This window comes from Mustela lutreola, chromosome 3, assembly GCF_030435805.1.
Source record: "Mustela lutreola isolate mMusLut2 chromosome 3, mMusLut2.pri, whole genome shotgun sequence".
Lineage (NCBI taxonomy): Eukaryota > Metazoa > Chordata > Mammalia > Carnivora > Mustelidae > Mustela > Mustela lutreola.
This window is the reverse complement of record NC_081292.1, coordinates 165,821,487-165,838,710: the sequence shown is the minus strand read 5'-3', so window position 1 is coordinate 165,838,710 and position 17,224 is coordinate 165,821,487.

The following is a 17,224-nucleotide window of genomic DNA, read 5'->3' as shown; positions in this document are numbered from 1 at the left end:
AAAAAAAAAAAAAAAAAAAAAAATCCCCTAAGATGGAAGAGCCTTGAAATGTGGGGATTTTCTGTGTCTCAAAGCTTGGATTTCTTACTAGGCAACACTCTTGAGCCCTCAGAGAGCTTAGCAAATCTGATTCACCCAGAAAATCCAAGGCCAGCCTGGGCTTCGGCTGGTCTGGGTTCTGTCTCCTCCCCAGCATTTCGTGTCTCCCTCTCTTGGTGGCCTGTGCAGGTGCTAGCGTGGCACTCGGAGGGCATACCGTGCAGAAACAAGATGGGCCATGCAGGAAAGGCCTGGAAGCGGCTTTGCACACAGCTCGTCCACAGACATGGGTCTGCTCTCCACTCGTGCGCTGGACGCCAGCTCCTGGGAAGCAGATCGAAGGATACACTGTAGACACACACATGTGTGCTGCGGGCAGACACGGCTGGGCATCCTCGAGCAGTGGCTGTCTAAGCTTTATTTTAAATATTTACTCCCTTATTGTGCAAATTATAGAATGAATTGAACAGAAGATACAGGAGATAGACCCTGAATAATAGACCTTCTGTCTTCTAACTTTTTAAAGCACAGATTTTATTGTCAGAAACACTGCTGTGGGATCCAACTCCACTTGGGATGGCCGCTATGTGGCGGACCGCAGGGATGGTGCCACAGCTGGGGGTCAATGGGGCGAAGGCCTCGGTCAGCCAGAGAGCGGCCGGGAAGCTTAAGCACTCAGCACTGGGGGCCAGAAAAATGGTCACGCCGAGGATAGCACCCATCAAGCCTGCAAGAAAAACGGAATTTTCGGCCCTGACATGTTCATTTTCCCATTTTGTTTTGATTTCCTGGAAACCTCCTGTTCGGCTCCTGTGTCTGGAATCAGCATGAGGGCAGAGCATGTGCTGATGTGGAAGGTGCCTGCACAGAAGGGACAGATGGTTCCAGGGAGCTCCGGGCCAGGGATGCATGCACCTGTGTAGCATCCCAGCTCTGCACGAAGGAAAAGCCAACCTCGTGCCAAGTTCTGTGGCATAAACCCTCCAGTATAGCTGCTCTCGGGCTGACATTGCAGGACTGGCTGAGACTGGATGTTAGACTCCTTCAGTGGGAGTAGGCCATGGGAGACAACTGACCACCCCGTCTCCCCCTGTGTCCCTTCCCACTCCCCTTGGCAACAAGCTCACTGGTTTCCAGCCCTGCTGATTCGAGAGTCGGGATGACTCTCCCCTCCCTGCCCTCTCTGTGCTGGAAACCACTTTAGTAGAGGGTGGTGGGACTGGGCTCTGTGTCTTTAGTCACAGGACCTGTCGGAGCAGGAAACCCATCAGGTTATAGCCCCATCCTCCCCAAGCTTGGAGACAACCCACAACTCCTCCTTTGCAGGAATCCTAGCTGGCACGGGCCAAACTGGGCCTTATAGTGTCCTTCGGAGCTTCCCGGGGCAGGGCCCCCAGTTCTCGAGGAGAACAAAACAGCTGTGTTATTGTGCTGCTGTTTCTTTTCCTTGCCTCTCCTATTTCTTGGGATAACAGTGCAGGGTGCTTATAATTTGGCCTGGATAATGAATCCCACTTCTCTGTCCAGGAGGCAGTGGCGGGAGCAGTCTTCAGTGGGGCTGGTGTCTCTAGGCCAGGAGAGGAGGGTGAGGGGAGGAGGGGAAGGGGAGAGGAGAAGAGGTAGGGGGGAGGGGAGGAGGGAGGACTGAGATGGTGAACAAGAGGCTTGAGAAGAGGCAGGGGCTTTTACTTGCCGTTCGATGCTGAAGTCGAGGTAGAAACATGAGCCCACGGAGAGCTCACTCCCATCTGGGGCCTCGGCCCAAGGCATCAGGCATAGGGAAGCAGTGCCAGACCTCACCTATCACAGGCTTCCCGTGACCTGGGGGCTGCCTGCCGTAGCCTCTGCTCATTTCCCCAGCTCCGTGAGGCCTCCGAGACTTGACCAGAGTGAGCACAGTTCATAAGGTCGGAGAATGTGCCCAGGTCGGCATCGATCTCAGGAAGCTGTTGTGGGTGAGAAACCACTGGGAGAGTGTTGGGGAGGGGCCAGAGCTGGGCCCTGCAGTCACTAATGATCCTCTCGGCAGCCTGGGAACTGGGGACTTTGTGTGCCTATCTCACAGATGACAGCACTGAGGCTCAGAGACATTGTGCCTTGTCCAACGGCAGCCCACTGGCTTGGGAGCAGGGCCCTCTTTGTTCCCAGGGCCCAGCCCAGGCTGTTGGAAGGTGCTCATGTGCCAGAAGCGCTGGCTGCACAGGGAGCCCCGCCCCCGCGATAAGACGGGAAGACAGAGCCAGCAGACAACCCAGAGAGTGGCTTTGATCCGGACAGGCCTGTCCCATGGGGCTGGGTATATGAGCAGCAGTCAGATGGTGGGTCAGCCCAGGCCAGCTAGGGCCAGCAGCTGCTGCGGGGTGGCTGTTCTAAGTCACGGTGACCCTTGACTCCAGACCACAGAGTGCTTTGTGTTCGGATTTTCTCAGGCAAAATTTTGTTCTAAAAAAAAAAAATGTGATCTTGGCCCAAGAGTGGCTTAGACATGGTCCAGGTTGATGTTAGTTGAGTTCTTCATGGCCATTCATCCTAAACACCTGTCCTTCCTCCCTGGCCTGCCTCTGGGCCCCCTGGGGTCCTACCCCCGAACGACCTCCCCCGGCTCTGGATCCCTGAGCTTTGCTCTGACACATAGGTGCCAGCCTGGACTGGAGCTTCCTGGATAACACTGTGCAGGGCCGCTCGGGCTCCAGGGTCTCAGCACTGGCGAGTGACCAATGAAGGGGTGGGGACCACTCTGCGTGGCCCTGCTCTTGGGCTCGTCCTGACTCTTTGTTCCGCTCCTGCTCTGTCCCAGGGCCTGGGAGGATCCCCAGCCTGACTCACGCCGCAGAGCCTTCTGTCTTCGGAGTTCCACTGGGAGCTGAGGGGTGCAGGTCCAGAAAAGAAGGTCTGCCTGGGACTTGGGATGTGTGCTTGCGGGTGTGGTTAAGGATTTCTTGATGCGATCACCTGGATTACCCAGTACACACTAAGTCCAAGTCAAGTGTCCTCAGAAGAGAAAGGGAGGGACACAGAGAGGAGCGGGGTGGTGAGGACAGAGATGCCCGGTGCATTGTTCTAAGCTGTCCTGTTTGCGGTGGTTCGTTAGGACAGCCCGAGGACCTGAATCCACCCTCCAATACCAGCTCTGCCCCTGGGATCCTGTGGCCCCCGGCGTCCGTTTCTGTCCCTGCACAGGGAGGGAGGACACGTGTGGCATGCTGGGGCGCACTCTTCGTGCAGAGCCCGTGGGTCCTCGTGGAGCCAAGCAGGGGTCAGAAGATGGGCTGTGGGGGTGGGGAACACCCACACACAGAGAGAGAGAGGACCATGTGGCAGGACCTCAGTGAAGGAGTCCAGGGAAGCCCTGGCCCAGTCCCCATGCTTGTTACTTCTCTGCCCACCTTTCGATCCCACTTTTCCTGAGAAACCAGGTTGGAGATCCAGGAGGGGAAGGGAAACCTCTGCCTGGAGGGAGGTGCGCAGGTGGCTACTGAGCCCGTGGGAAGCTGGGAGAGGGAGACCGGCTGTCCTGGGTCTGGCAGGTGCTGCTGCCCCTGCCCTCCACCCCGCTCAGCCCTGTCCCAACAACGAGGACACGTCCGTGCCAGGCTGGGACGTTGGGGCAGTCTGGCCCCTGAATCTGGTGACCCTGCCCATCCAGGACTGAGGTCAGCCCAGCAGGCCCTCTCACGGGTCTCTCCGGGATCTGGCTTCATTTCTGTCCCTTGACACACAGAGATGTTCCTCAGTGTGTGTGACTGAAAGTCGTAGAAGATGTCCCAGGGAAAGGGAGTGTCCGCACAGCGCCGATGCTGGGCACACGGCGTGGACGTGCCTGTACCCCGCGGGTTCTCAGACACCAACACCCGCCCCGAGCTCTGCCTTTGTAATTTCCACTTGTCACAGAGTGACATGATAACACTGGAGAATCTGGTCATTTTCTCCAAACTTCCAAGGAGCGTCTTTATTAGCAGGTGCTAAATTGCCACTCCAGCTGCTGAATAGTAACAATTAACTCCATTAACATCACAACAGCTGTAATTTTTGAGGAAATGAAAACCATTAATAACTACTACCAAAAGCTAAAAAACAAAGCCAAACAGAAAACACAGCATCCCCCAAGGCTGAAATTACCAATATGGGAGAAGGATGGTCCGGGCTTCAGACAGGCCTCCAGCCCCCTGGGGCCGGGGGGAGGCTCACCCCGCCTGCTGGGCGGTGCTCCCACACCGCAGGACTCGGGCGACATCTCCCAGGTCATGCTGCCCAGGATACCCACAGGACTGGAGGGAACAGGACAGAACACAGGGAAGGCCACAGGGGTACTAGTCCTCAGCACTTGAGATGGAGCTGAGCAGTGGGAGTGGCTCTGCCTGCTGCCATGTCTGTCACCCTTCCTGTCCATGCTGTGTGCACACACGAGTGTGCACACACACCTGCACACACACTCCATGCACAATACACTGCACATGTACATAAATGACCCTCACGTGCATGTGTGCACTCACCCACTCCCATGCACACACACGTGTCCTCACACACACGTGTGTGCGTGGGTGCACACCCAGGTTGTAGCCCTTAGACCCAGCCACTGGGGCCGCTGCCCTGGACCCTGCACAATCGTGGGTATGCTGTAGAACATAGACACATGCACGAATGCACATCCCAGTGCATGTACACTGTGCATTCAAGCACACCTGGGCATCTAGGCCCCAGAGGAACAACCCCTACGTTTCCTGCCCTGGGTCCGGAAACAAGAGACCATCATGTCTGAGCTATGGGGTCTGAGAGGCACTGACCATGGGGACAGGACGGTCTGAGGCCCAAGTGCTAAGGTAAGAGACAGATGACTTAGCTGGTCCAATCCTCCTTTTCAGAGAGTGTGAGTGGAAGTGAGGTCTGCAAAACAAAGTGTCATTTCCATGAGTGTTTAATTCTCAAAAAATTTTTAAAGAGTAATTTAATTCTCAAAAAATTACACAAATAGTTTTAAAATTTCATTATTTAAAATACTATTTTAAAAGGATACATGCACCCCTATGTTTACTGCAGTGTTATTTATAAGAACCAAGATCTGGAAGCAGCCATGTGTTCACCGATTGATGAGTGGATAAAGAAGATGTGGCCCGCACACACAATGGAATATTACTCAACCATCAAAAAGAATGAAATCTTGCCATTTGCAAGGATGTGAATGGATCCAGACGGGATTATGCTGAGTAAAATTAAAGTCAGAGAAAAACAGATACCATAGGATTCCACTCACATGTGGAATTTAAGAAACAAAACAGACAAAGAGGAAAAGAGACAAATATAAGAACAGACACTGAAACATGGGGACACACTGGTGGTCACCAGAGCCAAGTTGGGGATGAAGAGGACACGGGTTGTGGTGAGCACCGCGATGCATGCAATTGTGAAATCACTATACTGTATGTCTGAAAACTAACCTGAACTAATTACTCCATTTTTAAATTCCATTAGAAAGAATAAAGACAAAGATCAAAGCATATGTATTGTTCAAAGGCACTTTCAATCCAAAATTTAAAATTATTTATTAATGGCAATAAAATAAATAAAATAAAATTGACAGCAAATACAACCTACACTAAATCTTGAAAATTTTTTTCTTTTTTCCTTTTTTTTAATTGAAATATAAGGAATATACCATCTTGTGTGTCACAAATGCCCATGCATGTGCCCACACATGTGTCTTTGCCGGCCTTGAGCTAGTCGTCCATTGTGCAAAATGAGAAGGCAAGAGACGGGTCGGAGGAAGGAGTGAAGGGGAGGATGTGGACGTCCGAGCCTGTGTGCAGAGATTGGTCTGAGCAGCTGGGGGTGTGGATGGCTGGGAGGCGAGGGGAGGGGCCAGGAGGTGAATATGCCTCTCTGTCTAGAATGCTTAAGAGAGGGGGTGGTCCCTTTCCACGGGACTCCGTGCAGAGCTGCCTCCATGTTCCTGAGAGCAGGTGCCCCCACACCCCTCTCCTCCCACTGCTTCCCCTGCCCCCACAGAGTCAAAGCCCGTCCATCCCTCTTCTGGTTTATTTCCTTGGATTTCTTTCTGGTCACAGAGTTCCAGGGTGAAACGGTTTCTGCTCTGATCTTCAGGTAGTCCCGGTTCCCCTCCTTGCATCCTGTTCCCTCGGGAGAGGCAGACGTGCTCCAGGAATAAAACTCGCCCTCGGGGCCCCTCTCGGAATCTCCCCGGGCGCGTTATTCAGAGTAGCAATATCAAGTCGTGGCTAAATAAGTGCATCACTTCTAAATTAGCAGTTTTCAGGGGGAAAAATTTACCGCGTGCCAACTTGCAGATTCTATAAGTTTCTGTTTAATCTTATACTAAATTTAAAGAGGATTTAATTAGCAATTCATTTCTTTCTCTTTATTTACATTGTGTGTTTCTCCTGAAATAAGATCTGAAATGAATTCTATTTTTGTCCCAGGGCACAGTGTTAAGTATGATTGAGAGCAGTGCCGACAGGAAACTGTGCCATGCGTCACCTCTCTCGGGAGGGAGGCGCATGTCTGTGAGACTGTGCCTTTCTTTTAGAAATGGAAGAGCTCTCCAAGCTTGGGACTTTCCGGTGTCACTCCTTTGGTCTCCCAGCTCTACCCATGGCCCGTCCCCCATTTGCCCCTCAGGGACATTTGCCAGTGTCCCCAGGGATGCTCGATGCACAGCCTCGGCTCCCTTCCTCCCTCTCCTAGGCTGAAAGTGGGTAGGGGCTTCTCTCAGGCTGAGGACCTCCTGCTCCCGTGGAGCAGGTGCCCAGACCTGTGGGGAGTTCGTTGCCTGGGCCAACCGACCATCACTGGTTTGCCTCCTTCATTCTTGGCAAGCAGCCGAGATGTGCCATCCTGACCATGGTCTGTGTCACCCATGCTGTGAGCTGGTTAGTGGCTCTGGGCACTGGTCCAGTGGAAGGGTCTCCCTGACCTTCCCTGGGGGTCTTCCATTCCCCACGCAAGAGGGGTGGGTGTGGCATGTGTGTGTGTGCACAGGCATGTGTGTTGCACATGTGGATGTGGTGTGTGTGCGTGAAGTGTGTGTGCACGTGTGTAGGGCAGGGCTGTGGTGGCCGCTGAGTACTGGGCTAGCTTCGGCCGACCTGCCTCTGGCTCTGCAAACCCCTCTTTCCTCCCTGTTTTGATGCCCTGGGGCTGGGCACCGGCTGCTCTAGGAGTGTCCCGGGAGGTGGTGTGGATGGTGCGTGGTATGGACGAGAGCCCGGGCAGTCCTGGATGAGCACCGGGGGCCATCTCCTTGCCTCTGATACGCTTCCTTCTTCTCCTCCAGTGTTTTGCTCTTCGGGGTTCATTTTGGAAAGTGCCCGTCGCTGCATTTCGAGTTACTAGTCTCCTTGGCAGCATCGCAGCTGCTGTCACCCCCGTCCCAGGGACCCAGCTGCTCAGTCCGCCGGTGGTTCATTTCCTTGATCTCTGTGCCTCTCCAGGCTTACTTCACCCCTCCGCTCTTCCTCTAGCTTCCTCAGTGCTTCGAGGCCCTGTCGCCGTCTCCTTCTAACAACTGTATCAGCTGTGCTACTTTTGGGTTGGTCTCAGATCGTTTCTCTCCTCATCCAGGTCCTATTTTCCTGCTTCTCCACCAGTCTCATACTTTCCGGTTGGATGCAGATGGTCTGCTTCAACTTGTTGGGAGCTGGCACTTCTATCCCTGCGGATCGGCTTGCACTGGGCTGCAGGGTGGACTCAGAGCCTCTGAGCACCCGGCGCCCCAGGACAGTGGGCGAGGAAGACGCTTTCGCTGTGTGTGCGCTGGGTGCTGCCCCCCAGCTCTTTCGGGGGTTCGTTCTCCAGTCTGGGTGGTTTCTTCATGTGTGTGCACTTCCTGGGGCTCAGCAGGGCCCTGGAGGCAATGGCACAGGTGGGGGCCTGGAGTGAGCCTTCATGGCGGGGGACAGAGATGGCCATTCAATTGCGGACCGTGGGATGGGGCATGGGACCAAGAATCCCAGGAGGCCGGTGGCAGCTTTTTGACTGCCCTCAATGTGGTGAAGGGGGCTTATTATGGAATTAGCTATGGGGCCTGCCAGTGGATGGAGGGCGACTCTGTTTGCTGCATCTCAGCCCAGGAGAGGCCTTGAGAAGCTGCCATCCCTACTCGTTCACTGGTAGCAATGGCTGCCAACTACGTGTTGGAAAACCCTCATGCCCGCCTTCCCCTTCCTCCGAGACGGCAGGAACTCTGCCTCTCCCATTCCCACCCTCCCAGGGCTGAGTCACCGCTCTGATTTTCTTGATCATTTGCTTATGAGAAGTAAGCCTGCCACATGCCTGGTGTTCAGAAATGTTTGTTGAATGAAACAGTGTTGCCCGAAGTTAGTTTTGTTTTGCGGTTGGTTTTCAAGTACTAGCTTTTGGTGGAGACGGGATCAGTGAGGCTTACACTGATGGTCTGAATTTGCGTTCCCCTCCTGCTGGTGGCAGTCAGAGGTTTGCAGGTGCATGTGCTGGGGACAGAATGATTCTGGCTGGACCCTGAGGGCATCTGTTATCCTTTGCCCTGACAGGCGAACGAACAAGGATGAGCCATGCGCTCTGAGCTGGGGCCCGTGATTCTGTGACGTCAGTGCCTAGCTGCCTCTGGAGCACTTTCCTCTGGTAAGTCACACCCATGCCAGCGGCCAGGGGACCAGATGGCACTCACCCGCCTTCCTCTCCTGTTCCACACTCACCCTCCCTGTGTTCTGGCGCTTGAGGGGAACGAGTGGCAGTTGGGGAGGTGATGGGTCTCGGAGTGGACGGGCCCCTTTAGATCATGGTTTCCCTGGCAGCTTTCCATGGCTGGGGGACTCCCTTCATCCCAGGGTGGTCCTAGGTTATGAGCGGTCCTAGGTTATGCCTTCTTGTGGCTTCCTCTTAGACAAAACTCTATGCTCTTGAGATGTCCATTCTGGGCCCCCGGAGTGTTGGGGAGGAACATCAGTGCAGCATGGTTTATAGACCGTGTTCCCTCACTTGATCTCTGCACGACCATGGGACAGGTGGCCCCTGGCCTCACTGTGTTCATTTGCAGACACGGCGCCAGAGAACATGCTCTCTGCCTGTGGTCACTAGCTGGGATCCTTGAGTCTGGTCCTCACCCCTTTCCTTGGATTCCAAGAGCAACCCTCCTTTGGCCGCATGGTGGCTGCTCTGGGAAATGTGGCCCGGATCTGCTGGTCTACACAACAGGCCTTTATTCCTCATAGTCCAGAGGCTGGAAGCCCATGGTCAAGGGGACAGTAGGTGGGGTTCCCGTGAGTACTCCCCTTTGGCTTGCGCCAGCTGCCCTCCTGTGTGTTCTCCCGTGGCGGAGAGACACAGGGAGCTCTCTGCTGTCCTTTCTGATGAATGCGCTAATCCTGGGCCCTGCTATCCTGACCACATCCAGCCCTGATGGATTCCCAAAGACCCCCCTCCGAGCAGCATCCCATGGGGATGTTGAACTTGTGGGGGACCCAAACATTCAGTCTAGAACAGGTGTCATCCTCTGTGGGAGCCCCGAGGCTGGAGGGGCTGCCTGGGGGTTGCTCACCAACGCTTGCATAAGAGACTGCAGGCTTCTCAAGGGAGAAAACACCGTAGGGCCTCCGACTCCAAAGCAGACCATCCCCCGCCTCCATGACTGGTGTCACGGGGCTACAGAGCATCTTCTCAGGGAGACCTGATGGGTGTCCGAGGCCTTCTTACCTGGCCATCCCAAGCTCTGCAGTAAAAACAGAAAATCCTAAGGCTTCTTGTGCTAGTGTCCTTGTATCTACGTCTTCATTTCTGTCTTCTCCCCATAGCGGGACCTGACGGGCTGCACCAGCCAGCATCCTCTGGAGAAGCAGGACCCATAGGACCCCCGTGGATACCCTGAGCTTGTGGGGTCTGGCGAGTCCCTAATCTGTGGGGCAGACCGGCAGGGGTGGTCGGGGGAAGAGGGAGTGTGGTGGGGTGGGAGCCAGACTCCTTCTCTGGGGAATGGCCTTTCCTCTGAAGGCTCCCCCTGACTGGATGATCCTCAGACACATTGTGGAGGGTCAGCTGCTTTCCTCACAGTCAACTGATTGTAAACATTAATCTCATCTACAAAATAAACTTCAGCAGCATCTTGAGAGATGTTTAACCAAATAGCTGGGCACCATGACCCAGCCAAGCTGACATGTAACCACCACCAGGATTGAAGGATTTGGATGGTGACCGTCCCCATCAGTGGAGCAGATTTTTCCAAGAAGTGGGGGGGATTGCAGTCAAGGGGATGGCTGTGTGCTGGGGTCCTGGGGCTCTCTGGGAAGGGCGAGCTCACCCTCTGCCCCATAGCTGTGCCACTGTGATGCTAGGGACCAAATGTTCTGCTTCCCAACTAGCTGGAATAGGGAGATCTCTCTGCTGGGTGGCCTGTGCCCCACTTTTCATGCACCCCAGGGACATGAGGCCCTAATAGCATAGGCAGGACAGTGAGGTGCTCAGTGGGGTCAGCGTGGTGGGTGCTCAGGACCCTGCTGCTGACTAGGACAGTGGCACGGGCAATCACTGAGATGGGCAGCGGAGGATGCAGCCAGTTCCAGAAACTTCTGCAGACACTTCTTTGTGGCTCAGTGCCCTGGGAGACCACCCTTTCAGCCCAACAGCTCTGCAGGATGCTCGGGGCCGGGGGATGGGATCAACAGGGAGCCAGGTCTGTCATTCTAACCCTTAAAACCTTATAAAGCTCGGGATCCCTATCTCATATTTAGGTTAGTGGTTGAACGCCTTGGAACGTGAGAACCTGTTACTTCAGCTCTTAAAATTGCTGTGCATTAACAAAAATTTCCCTCTGTGCCTCCACCTTTGGAACGAGACATTTTAGGCTGGACTGCTTAGCTTGGCTTGGTGGCAACAGGCACATTCTGGTGGGGAGGCTCCTGCAGGCCCAGCATGGAATAGACCTCGTCTGGGATGAGGCCAGAGACCGCCTTCTGTCCCCGGCTGTCAGTCCTGAGCTTGGTCCTCATCGCAGAGGTTTGGGAAGTTAAAGTGGTCTTCAGTGTGCAGGGAAGGTGTGGACCGGAACTCTGCATGAATTGAGAAGGCCATCAGCCCCGTGACATGCTTGAGCCCAGCTGGGGTCCCTGGAGACTTGGCTGGAGGGGCTGGGGCCTCCTCAGTGGCACTGCCCATGCCCGACTCATGCCGAGCTTCAGAGTTCGACACAGACGCCCCTGAGCTGGACAGGAGGACACTGTGGAGAATTGGGGTGATCGGCCTCCTGGTGGGCAGGCTGTTCCAGACAGGGACCTGGCTCCAGGAAGCACTCTGGCCTGGCAGGGTTGGGGGATCCTCTTCATCAAGAGGCAGAGGGAGATGCCTCCCCAGGCGTGGGGCCAGAGTCTGCCAGGAATGCTTCTGCAGGATGCCCCCTGCAACTGCCCCAGCTTGGGGAATTGACTGTCCCTGACAGCTGCTCCCCTGTGGCCACTGGGAGAGCCCGACAGGCCAGTGCAGGCAGCCAGGGCTGCGAGGGGATTGTGCACCCCCAGGACCTCACTTCAGCTGTCTACCCAGGTGCCCGTGTCCCCTGTCTGATGGACGTCAGACATGCCCTCAATCCACTCTCAGGTGTCCCGTGGCCACAGTTCAGCTGAGCCACCCCGGGTGTAGGCAGGGGGGTACTGGGTCCGGCAAGGGCAGGTGGGGCCCCCGGAACTCTGCTGCATGGGGCTGGGCTCCTGGCTCGTGGGTGGCCCCAACACAGAAGGTGGAAACCAGAAAGGCAGCCGCTCCTGAAGGCTGGTGCAGCCCTGCCAGCCGCGGGCTCTTCTGTCTTCCTGCCTTCCCTCCATTTGCAGCCGCCTTGAAAGACGCTCTGAGGATGCAGCAGGGGATGCGTCCTGTTGCTCAGATCTGACATCTGTGAAGGGGATCGTCAGGGCTGATCCGAGCGGGACGAGGGATCGATTCCGTTCCATCCCAGGCTGCCGTCTCCTTGTCATGAGGAAAGATCTATGAGGGTTTTAGTTAAGAGGCTGCTTCCCCCTGAGAGGGCTGCTGGCCTGTGCTCTGCTCCTCCTCTCATAGCTCCCAACCAGAAAGGATGCCAGGAGGCTTCTCATTGGGCAGGGCCGCAGGGACCGGGCTCCCTCCCAGGAGAGGAGGCAAGGACCTGGGGCAGCGGCCGGTGAATGACTTGCTTGGCCTCCAGATTTGGGACAGGAAGCGAGGTCTGTGCTCTGGGTCCCGGGACCCAGACCCATTGCAGGGAGGTTGACGGGCCCCCTGGAATTGTCCCTGGGGCCTCCTGGGCTGTGGGAAGTTTCCGGTGGTCCCGCAGTGACTCCGGAAGGATCGGGAACTTGTGGATGAAGAGATGTTCCCTAATGTCCAGACTGCTTCCTTACCAGCTCCCGATGTTGCACCCGGGTCCACAGTAGCTTCTGGGCAGGGCTGCAAGGGTACAGGGGGCCAGGTGGCCTTAGCACTGAGGTCCTTTATGCTTCTAGTCTGGAAGGAAGCCCTGGGGCCAGCCAGCCAGATTTCCTTGGCTTCCGGCACGAGAACGGGGTCTGGAATTCGGGGGCCCGGACTCCACCACTGCTGCTGGAGCATCCCACCCTCTGCCCTGCGGGCCCCACACTGGCGGGGTGGGCATTTGCAACCATGGCTGGAACCCCTGTCCACCTTCCAGGCCACCAGGGTCAGGCCTTCGACTATCATTGTCCCCACATGCTCCATCACCTCCTGCCTCATGGTGGTCATGGCGCCCTTTGCAACTGTAGAGATGTGTTCAGAAATCTGTGAGGCCTGGGTCACAGGTGGATCAGAAACCCAAAATCCCAGGGTCCAGGCACTTGAGGGTTCAATCCTTGCGGACAAGTGTGGAAGCCGAGTGTACCTATCACTCCTCTGTGGTCCCCTGGTTCTCTTGCCCCGAACCTGTGCCAGGTTTGCTTTGGTGGCCATGGAATTCAGAGCTGAGCCACCCACCATCTCTGGCTGGGGTCTCTGGGGCTACTCTTGTTTCCCCTTCAACCAGATTTGGTCTGTTTCCTAACAAAATAAATTTGTGTATATTTAAGGTCTACAACATGGTATTTCGATACAGGTATGCACTGTGAAATGAGCACCACAATCAAGCCAGGAACGTCTCCATCTCCTCACGCCGTTATCAGTCTCTGTGTGTGATAGAAACACCTGGCATCTCCTTTCTAGCAAGTTCCCCTCGTATAGCACAGGGGGTTAACGACAGTGAGCACGCTGCTCGCGCGAGATCTCCAGAGCTCTTGCATCCTGCGTGGGGGAGATTTGTAGCCTCGGACCTGTACCCTGTTGATGGGAGCTCGAAATGGGGCTATTGCTGTGGAAAACAGTGTGAAGCGCCCTCAGAGGACGACCCTAGGATCCAGCAATCCCACTTCTGTGTACTCACCCCCAAGAAGGAAAGTCAGTACCTGGAAGGGTGGCCGGCACCCCGGGGTTCACGCAGCGTTATCCGCAGCAGACAAGATGTGGGAGTACCCAAGCGTCCGTTGACAGACGGATGGAAGAAGAAGCCGTGGTCTGCACGTGCAGTGGGACATTATTTAGCCACATAGAGAAGGAAATCCTTGCATGATCTCACTTTTTTGTGGAATCTAGAAAAGACCCGCTCATAGAACCAGAGACCAGAGGGGAGGGAACTGGGGAGATGTTGGTCTATTTTTTCAAAATCCTCAACTTGTAAGCTACTTTAAATCATTTTGTGAATTGCGCAAGGAGAATCAATCCATCCATCTATCAAGCATCGATCAAGGAATGGTACGAGTCTGTGAGCTCATCGGAGCACATTAAACACGACTCACCCCAATCCGTCTCCCTCTGCAATTGATTGATTCGGGACCCTGCCGTTCAGAGAGGCTCTGGGCCCCCTGGTGCTTTATTCTGGGGTGGGCGACGGGTATTCCCCCCACCCAAGTCTGTCTGCCTGACTCCAGAACCATCTCCTTTTCCAGAGCCAGAGGGAGTGGGACGCATCGTAGCAAGAGGGGAAGGCCAGGGGAACAGGAAGGCATGGGGCCCACGACCCACCTGCCCCAGCTGCCCCAGCACGGACAATGTCTTTCCTCTGACTCACGGCCCCGGCTTTCAGGCTGGTAAAGAATGAGCCCGTGGCCCCCACCAGTCACAGGTTGTCTGTGAACACTTTAATTAACAAGACCATTCACTAAGACCTGTGGAATGGCCCCAAATCCTCATACAGGTGAAGGGGTTTAGTATTTTCTGGCTCGGGTCTTGGATTTCAAAGTTATTCCATACATAGTGTGAGTCACGAACTGGTTCACTTGGCAGAGCCAGGGAGACGCTTTCCGTGTCTGCTGGGCTGGGAGAGACAGCCCCCTCCCACCCTCATTTACTTGGTTTCATCGAAACTGAAGTGGTTGGAACAGAAACAAGGGGCTCAGAATCTGCCCAGTTGGAGGTCACTATCCCAGGTGGACGGGAAGAGCACCCCAGCCCTGCTAGCTACCAGAAACATCTGAGGCCAGAAAGAACGAGACAAGGCAGCCCCCCAGGGCTGGGATGCCACAGAGGGGAGGCCGTCTGACTCTGCCCTTGGCCAGAGAATCTGGGGGCCTGGAGTCCGAGGTCCATGTAGCAGACTCAGGGAGCCCTGTGCCTCCCTCTTTCCCCGGCAGGGGCAGGTGCCTGGTGACAGAGCTGCCATGGGCTCCGACAGCCAGGCTCAGACCCATGGCTGCACCAGGATGACCCGGCCCAGAGAGCATCTGGCAAACGGGCAGACAGAACACAGGAAACACATCCCATTGGCTGGAGCCAGTCACATGCCTGACCAAGGTGCTGGGAGGCTGGGAACCATAGGCCCTCTGCAGCAGGACTGTGGGACGGTGGGTGAGCACGTGGCCGGCCTCCGCCACAGAATACTACCTGTGACTCCTGCCATGGAGAACGAGTCACCTGCCATCCTCCACATGTAGACATGTGACAATCCTGAACAGGGGGTTACGTGCTTACAGAGTGCCTAGCGGTGACCGGCCACCGCGGTGACGTTTGCTCCCCTGCACATTTCACTGCCTCTGGAATTAAGAAGTGCCTCCCTCCACCCGCCCTATGTACTTGGTTCTCCCCATTCCTATTTAATTTCTTCCAAACTCTACTTGGGGAACGGCCCTTCTCCTGTGGGAGTCCTTTGCCCTCCGGGTCGTCCGGTGCACAGCATGGACTCCTGCCCAAGCCAGCCTGGCACGCGGTATCCCTCTCATTCCCAGATCCCATCTCCTTCTCTAGGTTTGTGTCTCAGGGACATTCTAGCTTTCTGAGACCCTTCATTTCTGGACTATTTTCCTCTTGCATTTGATTTGTACAGAAGCCGAGTCTGGAATTTCACGTCCAGGGTTTTCTAAGTAAGCTGCCTCAGCACCCTCGTGGGCTTTTCCTAGCCCTGGGTTCCCAAGACATCTGTGCCCGCTCCGAGCCCCCACCCTCTGCGTGAGCCATTTGTCTCTGTGGGGACCTGGCAGTTTTCTCTTGGTTCCCGAGGGTCTTCTGTTCTGACGAGCGCCTGGTGCTGGGTCCTCGGTGCCCTTTGTAGTGAGGCTTGGGGGCCCTTTCCATTCACACACTGAGGACTTTGTTTTTGAGAAATCTGCCTGGAAAAAATACTCTTTGGCAATCTGTCCCCTCCGTGTTCTCTCTCCTCTTCCTCTGGATTCTGTGATTCAGGCTTTAACAAATTCTCTCATTTTCTTACCTCTTCTCTCCTACTTCCCATCACCCACTTCTGCAATATTAGCTCAATTTCCTCCTTCAGTCCTTCTGTGGAGCCTTTCCTGATCCAGCTATATTTTTTTGTTCCCCAAATCTATTTTGCACATTTATATCTCTGCACATTTATCTTTTTCATAGTCATCCTTTCTGATTCAGAGATGCGACATCTTTTATTTTTCTGATGATACTCATTGCAAATTCTTTGACGCTTCGCCTGCTCTCTGCAGTGTCTCTGTCCCTCCAGGCTCCTCCCTGGCTTCTGCCTCCCCTTGGAGGGCGACCCTGGGGGTCGGAGGGTCCTGGGCTGCCAACCTGTTAGACGGGAGCTACAGGTGGTTGAAGGAGCTATTTCCAAGGTCTGGGTGGCCCCGGGCTTCCATCCACTGTGAGGTGGTCTGAGACGAGCCTGTCCACTGGTTCCTCTGCTCCTGCACAAATTTGTGCAAGCTCAGCCCTATGGCCCTCAATTTTCTCATCTGTGAAATGGTCACAGCGATGGTGCCACCTTCACGGAGCTATGATGAGGGTCCAGTGATTAACAGTCAGAATGAAGCTAGACACTACCTACTCTGCAGTGCTGGGGACAGAGCTGGCTGGCAGCTGTTGTCCAGAAAAGGCCTGCGTGGCCTCTGTCCTGCTTGGATGGGCTCCAGGGCCTGCACCCTATTGATGTCCCCTGCCTTGGGGACCACGTCCTGAGCCCCCCATTTGTGCTGTGTCCACAGAACAGAACTGCCTTCTTCCTGGGGCATGGGAGTGGCATGGACGCCGTTCCGAGGAGAGGAGTGCTGGACTAGAGCACAAGCCTGTCCCGGATGCCTGTGGCCGTGCACGCCCATTTCCCACACCCACCAGCTCCACGGCACCCTGTGAGCTGGTTTTGTGTCACTCCTGCCAGGCCTGGTGTCCAAGAAGGGGAGGGTGGCCTACCTGTCCTCCCTCAGGGAGCCCAGGGGGCTGTCATTCGAGAAGGCTGACCAGGTGATCCCGCAGGTGCATGTCCTGCTGTTACCTCCCTGGGGAACATACCTCCCTCAGGCGCTTATCAGGTGGAAGTCGGCTTCCCAAAGGCTTATGCTGTCTGTCTGTCTGTCCCAAGGCTGTCAGTGTCCCACGTGATGGGGCCCGTGGGCAAGCAGTTCTGAATGGGTGCATGGAGGCTCTGGGGGAGGTGTTCCTGGGATGCTGTCCAGTACCCACCATCCTGTGCTGGGGAACCCGTGTGCAGTGCATGCACGAGCCTGGGCCCAGGGCTCGAGGGCTTCCTAGAGGGGAAACTGCCAGGTGAGGTGTCTGACGTTCATCCTCCAGGGGTCGTTGGGGGCCTTGCTCCTGGCAGGGGCATTGAGCACTGTCTCCTGGGGGCAGGTAGTGCAGGAGAAGGTCCACAGCAGATGGCGCCTACACGGGACACCGGTCTAGACAGATCCCTGCAAGAGCCAGCTCTCCAAAGGGACACTTTTGT